Source organism: Mus pahari, chromosome 2, assembly GCF_900095145.1.
Source record: "Mus pahari chromosome 2, PAHARI_EIJ_v1.1, whole genome shotgun sequence".
In the NCBI taxonomy this organism is placed as follows: Eukaryota; Metazoa; Chordata; class Mammalia; order Rodentia; family Muridae; genus Mus; species Mus pahari.
Genome location: NC_034591.1, coordinates 73,475,381 through 73,487,641, shown reverse-complemented (window position 1 = coordinate 73,487,641; position 12,261 = coordinate 73,475,381). Strand labels below are relative to the sequence as shown.

At 40.0% G+C, this 12,261-nt stretch overlaps 1 protein-coding gene across 2 annotated transcripts in view; it reads right to left on the bottom strand.

Moving 5' to 3' along the window:
• Znrf2 (zinc and ring finger 2) overlaps positions 1–12,261 on the bottom strand; it is a 78,108-nt gene that overhangs the window by 15,344 nt on the left and 50,503 nt on the right. The window lies entirely within an intron of this gene.

Sequence of the window (12,261 nt, the reverse complement as noted above, 5' to 3'; positions counted from 1 at the left end):
AAAAAAAAAAAAAAAGCAGAGGATATAAATGTTCTTGTTTAAAAACTCCAGCGTTTTGGAGATTAGGCATAAAAAAATAAAATAAAAGAGAAACTCTTCATAGCCTCCCTCATCAACAATGGCATGGCAAACCCTGACAGTGATCGAAGTGCTTTCCAGACAGTGCTGAAGGAACTGTAAAAATTCCATGATGTTTAAAAACATAAGGGAAAATGCCTTGCTACAAACCAGATGTTCCTTTAAAAAAGTTCAGAAATTGTAATTTAAGCCCTGCTAAATTACAATTTATGTATGTATGTATGAGACAGGGTCTTACTATGTAGCCATGGCTGGCCCAGAGTCACTATGCACACCAGGCAGGCTTCAAATGTACAGAGGCCCCTCCCTGTCTCTGCCTCCTGAGTACAGGGAATAAAAGTATACACCACTACTCCAGCTTAATGTTCTATATTAATGTTTAAAGGAACCCTGGTTGAACTTGCATGTTAGTTACATATCCTTTGTGTTCCTTTAAAAACGCTGAAAACCTAAAGCATGCCATCACTGGTGAGTATGAATAAAAGCTTTAGAGACTATGCAGCTCCCCTCAATGACTCATGCTGACACACAGACTGATGGAGAATAGAAGCCTGGTAATGAACAACTTCCATGAATAAAAAGGTCTCAGCACTCACACATAAGGTAAGATATATCATGATCAGCAGCTAACACAGAGAGAACAACAAGTGTCACCGCATTCTCCTCAGGTTCCTGTACTGCACTGTTTTCTGTTGACCACAGGGGCCACTGTCATCAGCTGTCTCAGGACCTAAGCCATTCTCTTCCTGTTGTCCCCCTACTTTGGAATTCTCTTCTTTCTCCACCTCCCCCTTTCTTCTTCTCCACTGAAGTCTTAGTGTTTGGCCTATCATTTAGGGACCCAGTTTACAGTTAAAGTTAACCCAGTTAACAGACAGATAGCAGGAAGAGCAAACATGATGTGCTTCATCCCCAGCACTGCAAAACAGAGAAAACCACTTAATAAAGATTTCTAATTCTTAAAAATTATACTATATTTGTACCATGCAGATTTTACCTGCAAAATAAAACCAATTTAAACCTAATAAAGGTGTGAATGAATTTTCTAATAAACTTCAAAACTGAAGCACTACTTTTTTTAGCTTTCAAAATCGTTTTTATTTTATTATTTTATTTACATTTCAAATGTTAACGCCTTTCCTAGTTTCCCCTCTGAAAAACCCCTATTCTTTCCCCCCTTCCCCCCTTCCCCCCTCCCCCCTGCTCACCAACCCACCCACTCCAGCTTCCTAACCCTGACAGTCCCTCTACTGGAGCATAGAACCTTTACAGGACCAAGGGCTTCTCTCATTGATGACTGACTAGGCCATCCTCTGCTACATATGCAGCCAGAGCCATGAGTCCCAACATGTGTTTTCTTTGGTTGGTGGTTTAGTTCCTGGGAGCTATGGGTATACTGGTTAGTTCATATTGTTGTTCCTCCTATGGAGATGCAAACCCCTTCAGCTCCTTTGATCCTTTCTCTAGCTCCTCCATTGGGGACCCTGTGCTCTGTCCAATGGATGACTGTGAGCATCCACTTCTGTATTTGTCAGGCACTGGCAGAGCCTCTCTCTCAGGAGACAGCTCTATCAGGCTCCTGTCAGCAAGCTCTTGTTGGAAGCACTACTTTCTATGCAGCCCATACATGATTGTGAGATGTATCACGGTTTTATATCCCAATGAGAAAAAAACACCTCCATAAATTATGACACGTAATGCCAGCACACAGGAAGCTTCAGGCAGGAGGACTGAAAGGTCATGGTTACCCTGAGTTATACAGAGTGACCCTGTCTCAAAAGAAAAGCAAACCAAAGTGCAGCCCACGCCCATCTTAAAACACACCAGTCTCCTCTAGCTGACGGGCAATGCGCTCAGGGTTCAGAAGACACTAGCTCTCAATCTCACTCATCATGATGAGAACGGTGAGCAAGATGAGCATCTGAGACACAAATGTCATTTACCATATCCCATAGTCTACACAACAGATTCAACACGAAATCGGGTATCAAGAACCAAATATATTGTTGAAAGAAAAATACCTGACTTCTCCAACACTCTATACTGACCTATAACCAAGTTAATGTCTTCATTACAATGCCTTAAGAATTTGTTATGACAATTTTAATATTTATTAAAGTTAAAATAATTAAAATTTTCATTAAATATATTTCTAAATTTTATCCTACTCATAAAATTTGTACAAAAGGCAAATCCAATCTATAAAATTACATTTTAAGAATATAAGAATAAGAATTGTATTTTAAGAATTCTATATAATGTTTTAAACTTGACAGGTGAGTATGAACTTCAAACACTTGAAGTTTACTTTAAAAAACAAAACAAAACAAAACTTCCCTACCTTAATTCAGAATGATGGATTCAAGGCAGTTATTCTGATTTTAAATTCCTTTTAGCTCCAGTACAATGACAACTATATTTTTCAGTATCAATACAAGTACACCCCCACCCAAACACCCCAAACAGCAACTTAAAGCCAAAGATCAAGCTCTGCTGGCAAGGGTTCCTGTAGAACTCTCATCTGATCAAACAATTAGAAGCCAGTTACTCAATGCTCAAATGAGATATGTGAGCAACTAAGTTAGAATATAGTTCATTCTTAAAACTTATAATCACTGTCTCAAAAATTGCTCAGTTTTTCAAAATTTAAAGTCCTCTCATAAAATCTACATGAAAACATTTTTACAGTTAAAAAAAAAAAATCGCTGTGCCATATGAAAACTGAACTGCGATTTTTCAGTGTTCATCACCGATATAACACATCTGGAATAGTTGGCATGAACACCATTCTAACCATTCTGGTACCTTACCATCGATGTATGAATTTATATATATACATATATATATGGGAAAAAGTTAAAGCAATGATGTTTAACAAGAGGCGGGTTGCCAGAATCACTGTGGAGGTGCATTCCATCTCAACACAATAACAGGTACCTGAGTTTCTTGGCATCCTACAATATACACCTGTCTGAGAAAGGAGCTTGGTATGAGGGGGAGAAGGGCTGTGCAGAAAGAGCAGGTAGGAGTAGGAAGTGCATGAGACTTGAGTTGAGCCAGGCATGGTAGCACAGTCCTAACTATGCCCAGGAGGTTAAGACAGGAGGAGGGCACTCTCTGAAGCTAGGGTAACAGTGAGAAATGGAGCTGGGGATGAGAGAACCCCAAAAGTTAAAGATTTATGGGCTGGCATGGTGGCGTACACCTCTACTCCCAGCACCTGGGTGGCAGAGGCAAGAGTATCTCCTCTCTCTAAGTTTGAGGCCAACCTGGTCTACACAGTGAGGACAACCCAGACTGCCTCAAAACCAACAAGAACCCCCTACACCCCCAATAACTTAAAAATGTGAAAAGTGAAAACATAATACAGATCTCCATTTTGCTAGTAATCTAGTAAACCTTTGAAGCATCCTATTACTTGTCTTCAATATTAACAAGGGGAATGTATTAAAAATATAGTTAAGATTTTAAAGAATTCTGTAAATATTTTGTAAGTTACAAAATTTTTGTAAGTTACCTGAACTTTTTTATTAATAGGAAAAACTTTACAGACGACTTCTTCTTCTTCTTCTTCAAAAAAAAAGTCAATTTCTTATTTCTTTTACACCTCATCCTGATATTTCAGTTGTTCAGAGAAATCTATGTTGCCATGGAATGTCTGAGATCCTTCTGACCTTGTACACCGTAACTATGGGCAGATTACAACAATCACATGCAGATGATTTGCCCAACACTGCATACACTGTGGCTTCATTCACATAAGGCAATACAAATAAGCACTTTATTGCATTCTATTGGACATAGTTGTATTCCATGTTAATCTTACACAATAATGATTGTTATCTACATTTACATGTGAGCAAAAAGGCTTGAGGAAGTTAAGTAACTTATCAGAAACACTGAATTAGTTGTGTTTTGGGACCATAACTTGGATTTAGGTTGGCTAATTAAGTAGGATTTTTGCCTACTTCGTGACATGAGTTTTGTTGAAATAATAACTTCATTCCATTTTTAAAAACCCTCTCATTACAGTAGCATAAATATTGATGCAAACGAACAGTTTCAGACATCCTTAAGTGTGTGAAATTCTCGAGCTGGAGAGGACCACGTATTTAGAGAACATATGCTGTGCATGCTAGTGCTCTTGGGTCAGAGGTGTTGGGTCCTCTGTCCTGACTATAGTCATAGGCAGTTGTGAGTGGCCCCATATGGGTGCTAGATATTGAGCTGGGGACTTCTGCAAGAGTCATACACTTTTAACCACTTAACCATCTTTCTCCAGCTCCTGGAGAAAAGTCTTGAGACTGGCTACACTCAGCTGCTGGGAGTTAATATTATATTATAAAAGCAGAGAGCAGCTCACAACCTACTGCTTGAACAGCTTTAAGCAATCCTGGCCAATAACATGTTCTGTCAGAAAAGAAACAGCATCATCTGTGCTATCTACAATGGCCACAAGCCAACTGCAATCAGCTCTTGAATTTTCAACTTCAGTAATGGTAAAATATCAAACCTTAAAATATGTAATAGCTGGTGAGCATATATTTATAAGCTAATTATAAGCTTCTATAAATTGATATTTCACTTATAGCTTCTCAAGCTCTTTGTCCAAAGAGATTATTTACAATTCAAGCAGCCAACTATGCAAAATTAAAAAATTTAGCAGGTCCAAGCACATATCCATAAGTTATTGTGGATCAAGACAACATGAAGAAAAGCAGACAGCCAAAAGTCTCCAAAAGCCAAAATAACAAAGGCCGAGTGAGTGTGAGAGGCAGCCAGGGCTCCATGCACAAGCCTATCACCACAGTCACTTTCAGACAAGCATCCAAACAGTAGTTCATCTCTCCAGCCAATGCGATGCCGAGCACTATCACACATCAGGCTTTTACCTGAGCATTTACTTTTTCTTGAACCCTCAATGATAGCAGAAGAAAACAAAAGCAGCTGAAATGTGAAATAATCCCTAGAAAAATCAAGAATTAAAAAAAAAAAAATCACAATATTAGTAAAAAGCAATTACTCAAATAATGAAAAGTGGGGGCTCTCTTACTAATATTTTCAGGTACCTAAATTAGATTAGAAGGAGTTAATGCTAATATTTGACATTTCAGATAAACAAGGGGTTGTTCTACTCATATACTGTAACAGCTTATGAAATTTAATAAAATGAAGCTGATTTTCAAGTTAAATATTAATATGGTATCAACCTTTATTAGTCTGCCTCAAAGTGCAAATCCCTGGTAAGTGTTGATTCTCATCTCTCTCAGAATCACATTCTGGCTCACCTTGGAATTCCAGGCTTCTCTACCTCAATGCATTTGCTTGTGTGTGTGTGTGTGTGTGTGTGTGTGTGTGTGTGTGTGTGTGTAAATACAGCAAAGAATTGATCATATTAATCATGCAGCTACCATTCAACTGTACTGTTAAAAACAATATAAAAATAAGATCAACTTCAAGGAATGGCTCACAGCTAAAATCTTAAGCATGCAGGAGGGTTACATGTGCGAGCCAGCTTGGGCCGCACAGTAATGTAGTTTATAGGTTGAAAGAGCAAACAAAAAGACTACTGAAAAACAGAGTTTTTAATAATTTAAAAATCATATGCCTGGAAATATTTTGGAAATACACACTTGGCATCTCCTTCAAGAAAATGTGACCATAGTGAAATGGACTTGAATCTGGAATGGGAAAATTGGAACAGAAGGGGAGAAAAGATGACTTCCAAAGCACATTTCCATCCCCAAGGTGACCTAAAAGCAAACTTAAAAAGCCAAGTACTGAAAAAGGTAAGTTCCTTATAGGCTGCAAATAGCCATACAAGCCATCTAAGGAATTAGTATATACAGAATTACTTCCTAATCTTCCAAAATTTCAATCTATTCCCCATTTCTCTCACATTTCACAAAAAGAAAACAAACAAACAAACAAACATCACAATTACTATACCTAATCAAATATTGTCCTACATGGCACTCTACCCTCCAACAAACTTAAAACTGCTGAATACATTTAAAAAATTGTAAATGCCGCAACCCCGCATTCCAACCGGCAGAGACGGGGGGGGGAAAACGACACGAATGCCAAGGAAGGTTTCTCCAACAACTTTTGTCTTTATCTCTGGCTCATCCTGTTTTTGTTTTTCATCAGTCCTCTGCCTCTTATCCCTCCCCCGCTCTCCTGGATCCAATCAGCGTTCAGCACACTCTGAACATGAGCCGTGCATGCAGGCAGGGCACGCAGTGATAGGCCAGTGACTCATCAGGAGAACAGCACAGGATCTTACAAGTGCACAGGCTCAGGTTCTTGGTAAACAGGGATCACGGGACATGGCCACACCTGCTTCCCACATATCCCCCTTTTTGTTTAATTAACTTGACTCTGGGATCGCATCTGTCTTAGGTTGCCCTCAACCATGTTACATCCTTACCCGTCATTGGTGTGGTGAACTCATTTTCACCAACCTGTCTTAGGTTGGTATGCACATGTGAGAGTCTTACCCGTCATGGATTAACGATCCATCATACTGAGCCAAACATGGGGCGAACTACCTGACTCTATAGCCGCCATAGCTTGAGTCAGCAGTTGTTGGTCAGCCTGCGCCCGCCTGCACATGCATACCATCCGCCATAGCATCTCCAATCACTGCTGTAATGATGGCAGCTGTAATCCTAAAATCTCTCCTATTCCTTAGGAGCACTGACAACTGACCCTCCTGTACGTCCAGAGGCCACGGTATGGCTGTGGGTATTCTGGTCACCATCGCCGAGGGGTGGGGGTGGGGGTGGGGTGTCAGGGGTGGGTCTAGAAGCATTCCAGCATTGAGACAAAAAGCATGTGATATTGGAGCATTCTAATTCAAAAGAACTAGTCCTATTACTAACTAAAAAGAAAAAGGGAGGTACCATACATACAGAAGTAAGTTTACAATTATTTTCCACAGAAAAGCACAGACTCCCCTTCAAGGATACATTAAACAAGGCACTGCACAGAATCTGGGATAAACACCAGCATCAACACTCAGGGGAACCGGTAGGGGAAGGGCCTTCACTATATCCCCCATAACTCTCTCTCCTGAGCCATCACCATAGTTATCAGTAGATTTCTCTCTCCACGGTCATGTCAAGTGTTCTGGAACCCAAAGGGGATTTTCTTGATCCTGTGGAAAGATGCACACTGCTCCCCGTGTCCATACCAAAACCTAATCAGGGCCTTTCCATGGTCCAGTAAGGATGTCCTTCCATAGGACAGACATAGATTTAGCAACATGTGGAGAGCAATGACGATTCACAGCACAACGGCCATCAAAATCCAAATTTTAAAAAATTAAGAATAAAAAGAATAAGATTTAATTTATCTTTGGGAGACTTAAATTGTACTACCATTTCCCCTTTTTGTTTAATTAAAGCATATTTTAAAGTTGTATTTGCTCTTTCCACAATGCCTTGGCTCTGGGGATTGTAGGGCAGGCCATGAACCAAATGTATTGCCAAAGCTTGACAAAAGTATAAAAATTTTTGCGATGTATAGGCAAGTCCATTACCTGTTTTAATTTGTCTAGGCATACCCCACTCAGTAAAGGCATGAAAGCAATGAGCAATAACATGTTGTGCCCTTTCCCCTGCATGAGCAGTGGCAAAAATGACACCTGAACAGGTATCCACTGATACATGGACATACTTTAAAGATCCAAATTCAGAAATATGGGTAACATCCATCTGCCAGACTGCTAATGGTTTAAGTTCTCTGGGATTTAACCCTATGATCTTTTGAGGCAACAGGGAAACACAATGGGCACATTTCAATACCACTTCACAAACTTGTTCTCATGTGATGTTAAATTTTCTTCTCAGGATTTCTGCATTAACATGAAAATATGTGTGGAACTCCTAGGCAAGCTGAAAACAGGAGGCAGACAAAAAGGCGAACACGGTATGCGTGTGCGTATCTGCAATAGCATTGCCTTCTGTCAACGGCCCAGGGAGTCCAGTATGGGCTCTAATATGAATAATACAAAAAGGGATTTTTTTCTACCCCATATACACTTTTGTAAGGATGACGAAAGGTCAAAAACAGTATATGTTGCCTTAAATAACCCTACATTTTCCAATTGTTGAACTGCTTGGACCACATACTGGCTATCTGAAATAAAATTAAAGGCCTCTTCAATTTCTAGGAACACTTGTAGGACAGCATGTAATTCTATCGCTTGTGCAGATTGAGAAGGGAACAGATGAACTCGTGAGGCATCTCCTTCTACATAAACCACTCCTGCCCCCTTTTTTTCTATCTCAGCAGTATACTTTCCACTCTTGTCTGTCAGGCAAAATTTGACTAAATTCCAAATGGCTAGTGTGCCCAATGGTAATAGGGCAGTCGAATCCGCTGCCTGCAAGTCTCATTCCCAATATCGGGGGTTCACATAGCCCTCTTCTAGAAACCAGGGTGCCTCTTTAATTATTGTTTCCAAGAATTTGTCTAGAGTTTCATTTTTTAATTTAACTCCGACTCATTTGAGAAGCCACACTAATGCGGGTTTTACTTTCACTTTTGAAGCGGCGGATCCCATGGCTTCGTATCTGAGGTTTTCCATCCCTTTTGGAAGCTAGACTTTCCTAACTCCGTCCCTACACCGGGAGCCTAACTTTGTCCCTCTAACGGGAGCCTAACTTCGTCCCTCTACCGGGGAGCCTCTTCCTAGCGCTAGATTAATTCTTACTTACCATGGAACTCCCCCGTAGCTCCTTTTTCTCGTTCCAGCTCTTGCACGAGTTCCAAAGTTTCTGCCTTTTCTTTTTCTAACTTCTTCTTCTTTCTCCTTAGCCAACCGAACAGCTTCTAATTCAGCTTGTCTTTGCTTTTCTTTGGCTTCCTGTTCCTTCCGCCTGGCTTCTGCTTTTGTTTCCTTTTCTGCTTCTTTCTTGGCCTTTTCTTCTTTTCTTCCCTGTACGGGCCACCAGATGCCGCAACCCCGAACTCCAACCGGCAGAGATGGGGAAAAAAACAACACGAACGCCAAGGAAGGTTTCTCCAACAACTTTCGTCTTCATTTCCAGCTCATCCTGTCTTTGTTTTTCATCAGTCCTCTGCCTCTTATCCCTCCCCCCTCTCCTGGATCCAATCAGCATTCAGAACGCTCTGAACACGAGCCATGCATGCAGGCAGGGCACGCGGTGATAGGCCAGTGACTCATCAGGCGACAGCACAGGATCTTACAAGTGCACAGGCTCAGGTTCTTGATAAACAGGGATCATGGGGCTTGGCCACACCCACTTCCCACAGTAAAACTATGCTTTTAATTAAGATTCAGGTGCATTCATGTTGAATCACTACATGGAGGGGACAGTAAGAGTCAGATTCTTAGGCTTTTTATTACTATATGCTTTAAAATCAGAATAATGCATGAAGTTATAATGTGAAAGGTGGGCTCATAATGGCAATAAGAGAGTCAAACAATTTGAATATAGAAACAAACAAAAACTCATCCCCAAAGACATAAAAAAAAAACCTACAGCATGTGCATAGCTTTGACAGATTTAGGTCTGATTCTAAATTTCCAGGTTATTTAGGAACATTTGGGGGTGGCAGCTACCTCATAAAGCAATGGTGAGACAGACATAACTAATACCTGACTGGTACTACACCTGGCACGAGACAGGTTATGCTGAACTCTATTTAATCCTCTAAGGCTACAATGTATGTCTACTATCAAGAATACAAAAATACATACAACCTTGGCTGAGCATGACTACAAGATACTAGTCCCAAAGACATTCTCAGCTGTTTACATACACAAATACCCTTTTCTCTAGTGGAAAGAGTACAAGAAATTCAAGCTACCTCTGGAAAGAACCGAGAGCTTGCTAAGGTGAGAGGGGACTTCTCACTGGGCATTTTCTGTCTCTGCATTATAACCATTCAAACATATCTAGTCAGGAAGAAAAGTTGATTTTAAAGTGAACTAAGACCAAAGATGGCAGGCAAAAGCAATCAGAGAAAGCAGCATGTGGAAGGCCATTCTCCCTGGGTCTTACACTGGTGTTTCTGGGCCCTTGGGAATTTTTCAAGGACATCTGTAGAGACAGGCAGATTGGAGCTCTCTGGTCAGCTACTCTAGTGGAATTGATGAGTTACAGGTTCAGTAAGATGGAAAGTAATAGAAGATAACATCAATCTTTCATCTCTATATACATGCATACATATGTACAAATATCTGCACATACACAAACATGTACACACATATAAAACACATAAAACCAGAAAATTTTCTATAAGGCTAATGCCACCAACACAAGAGAGTTTAAATCCAAGAAGAATTGGTAAAACCAGTTATAGTGGAGGATTTTATTAAATTTCTCCATTTGTCAGACTTATGTAGACCAAACAACTCCTAACTAGGACACTGACTATTCCATAGTACAACCAAACAATGTCCATGCATATCAGTGAAGGCTGAAGCAGCCAGGTGTGGTGGCACATACCTTTGTTCCAGTGAGAAAGAGGCAGGCTGAGCAGAGGCTTAGCCCCACACGCTCTCCCTAGCTAGCTCCAAGCCAGTCAACCAAGGAGATCCAGGGATATACACAGTGAACACCTCTCTCAAGCAAACGTCTAACACTAAAACATTAACTGTTTTGTTTTTGTTGTTGTTGTTGTTTTTTACTTCATAGAAACTCGCTTGTTTGCTTCTGTTGCTCTGATAAAACACTCTGACTAAGAAAAACTGGGGGTAAAGTATTTATTTGGATTATACTTGTAGGTATACTTGCAGGAAGGAGCTCAAAAATCAAGCAAGAATCAAAGTACAGACCATGGAGTAATGTTGATGCTTACTTGCTCGTTCCTAGGCTCATGTTCAGCTACTTTTTGAAAACGTTATTTGATGTATGTGAGTGTTTTGCCAACATGTGTGTCTGTGGACCATGTGTGTGCCTGGTGCCTGAGGAGGTCAGAAGAGGGCACTGGATCCTCGGGAGGGAAGATGCAGAGGGTTGTGAGCTATCATGTGGGTGCTGGGAAGCAAAGCTGGCTTCTCTGCAAGCAGTTAGATACGGTAATGGCTCAGCTATCTTTTAAATTCAGCCCAGGCTCACTCTATCAGTTAGCAATTGAGACAAGGCCAGGCCCCAGATCAATTTGAACAAGGCATGTCTTTAGTAGAGATTTCCTCTTCCCAGGTGACTCTAGGTTTGTGTCATGTTGATAGCTATAACTAACTATGATAGCTTATACGCATTATGTACATACAGAAGCAGTGATGGACTTAACTACAAATACATCAATAAATTTCGAAAACAGAGTGGCGCAAACAACCCTCCACAACATTAAAATCCAAATGACTTTCCACTGTATCTACCAAATCTACCTTTGAAATTAGTAAAAGGAATAACACATATTAACTTGGTAAAGGGTATTCTTAAAAGGTTTCTATTAAAATATAGAAAATGAAAAGAAATAAGCTATTTGGTCCTTAGTATTAATAAATTTTAGATTAATTTAAACCATTGTCTCCTTTGAAAATATCACTACTATAGCCCGTCTAAAGCACAAGTACAGATCACACATTACAACAAAAGAATATAATTAAAGAGGAAAGATCATGTAAAATGTTATAATAATGGAATCTACTATTACTTCTTATTTTGGGTGGTCCTGCTCCTCCTGGGGGTCATTATACCACACTCACTTAGAAAAGGAATTACTTTTAGGATGCACTGAAGAAATGATAAGGACTTCACTGATGAAACTGTCAGTAATCTATCTTTAAAAGCATGGATGGTTTCACAGGACTGCTGTAGCTGATGGAGAGACCAGAACTTTTAATGTTCACTTTTTTTTTTGTTTTGTTTTGTTTTGTTTTGTTTTTGTTTTTCAAGACAGGGTTTCTCTGTGTAGCTCTGGCTGTCCCGGAACTCACTCTGTAGACCAGGTTGGCCTTGAACTCAGAAATCTGCCTGCCTCTGCCTCCCAAGTGCTGGGATTAAAGGTGTGTGCCACCACTGCCTAGCTTCAGAACTTTTAAATTAGACAACTTCAGAGCAAAGGAAGAGTTTCCAATTCATAATCTTTGCTTTTATATAACCGCAATAGCAAACTTTTTAAATTCTCCATGATAGAAATGTAAAAATCCACACAAAAAAGAAATCAATACAATTTAATTAGACCATTTGAAAAATCTACCAA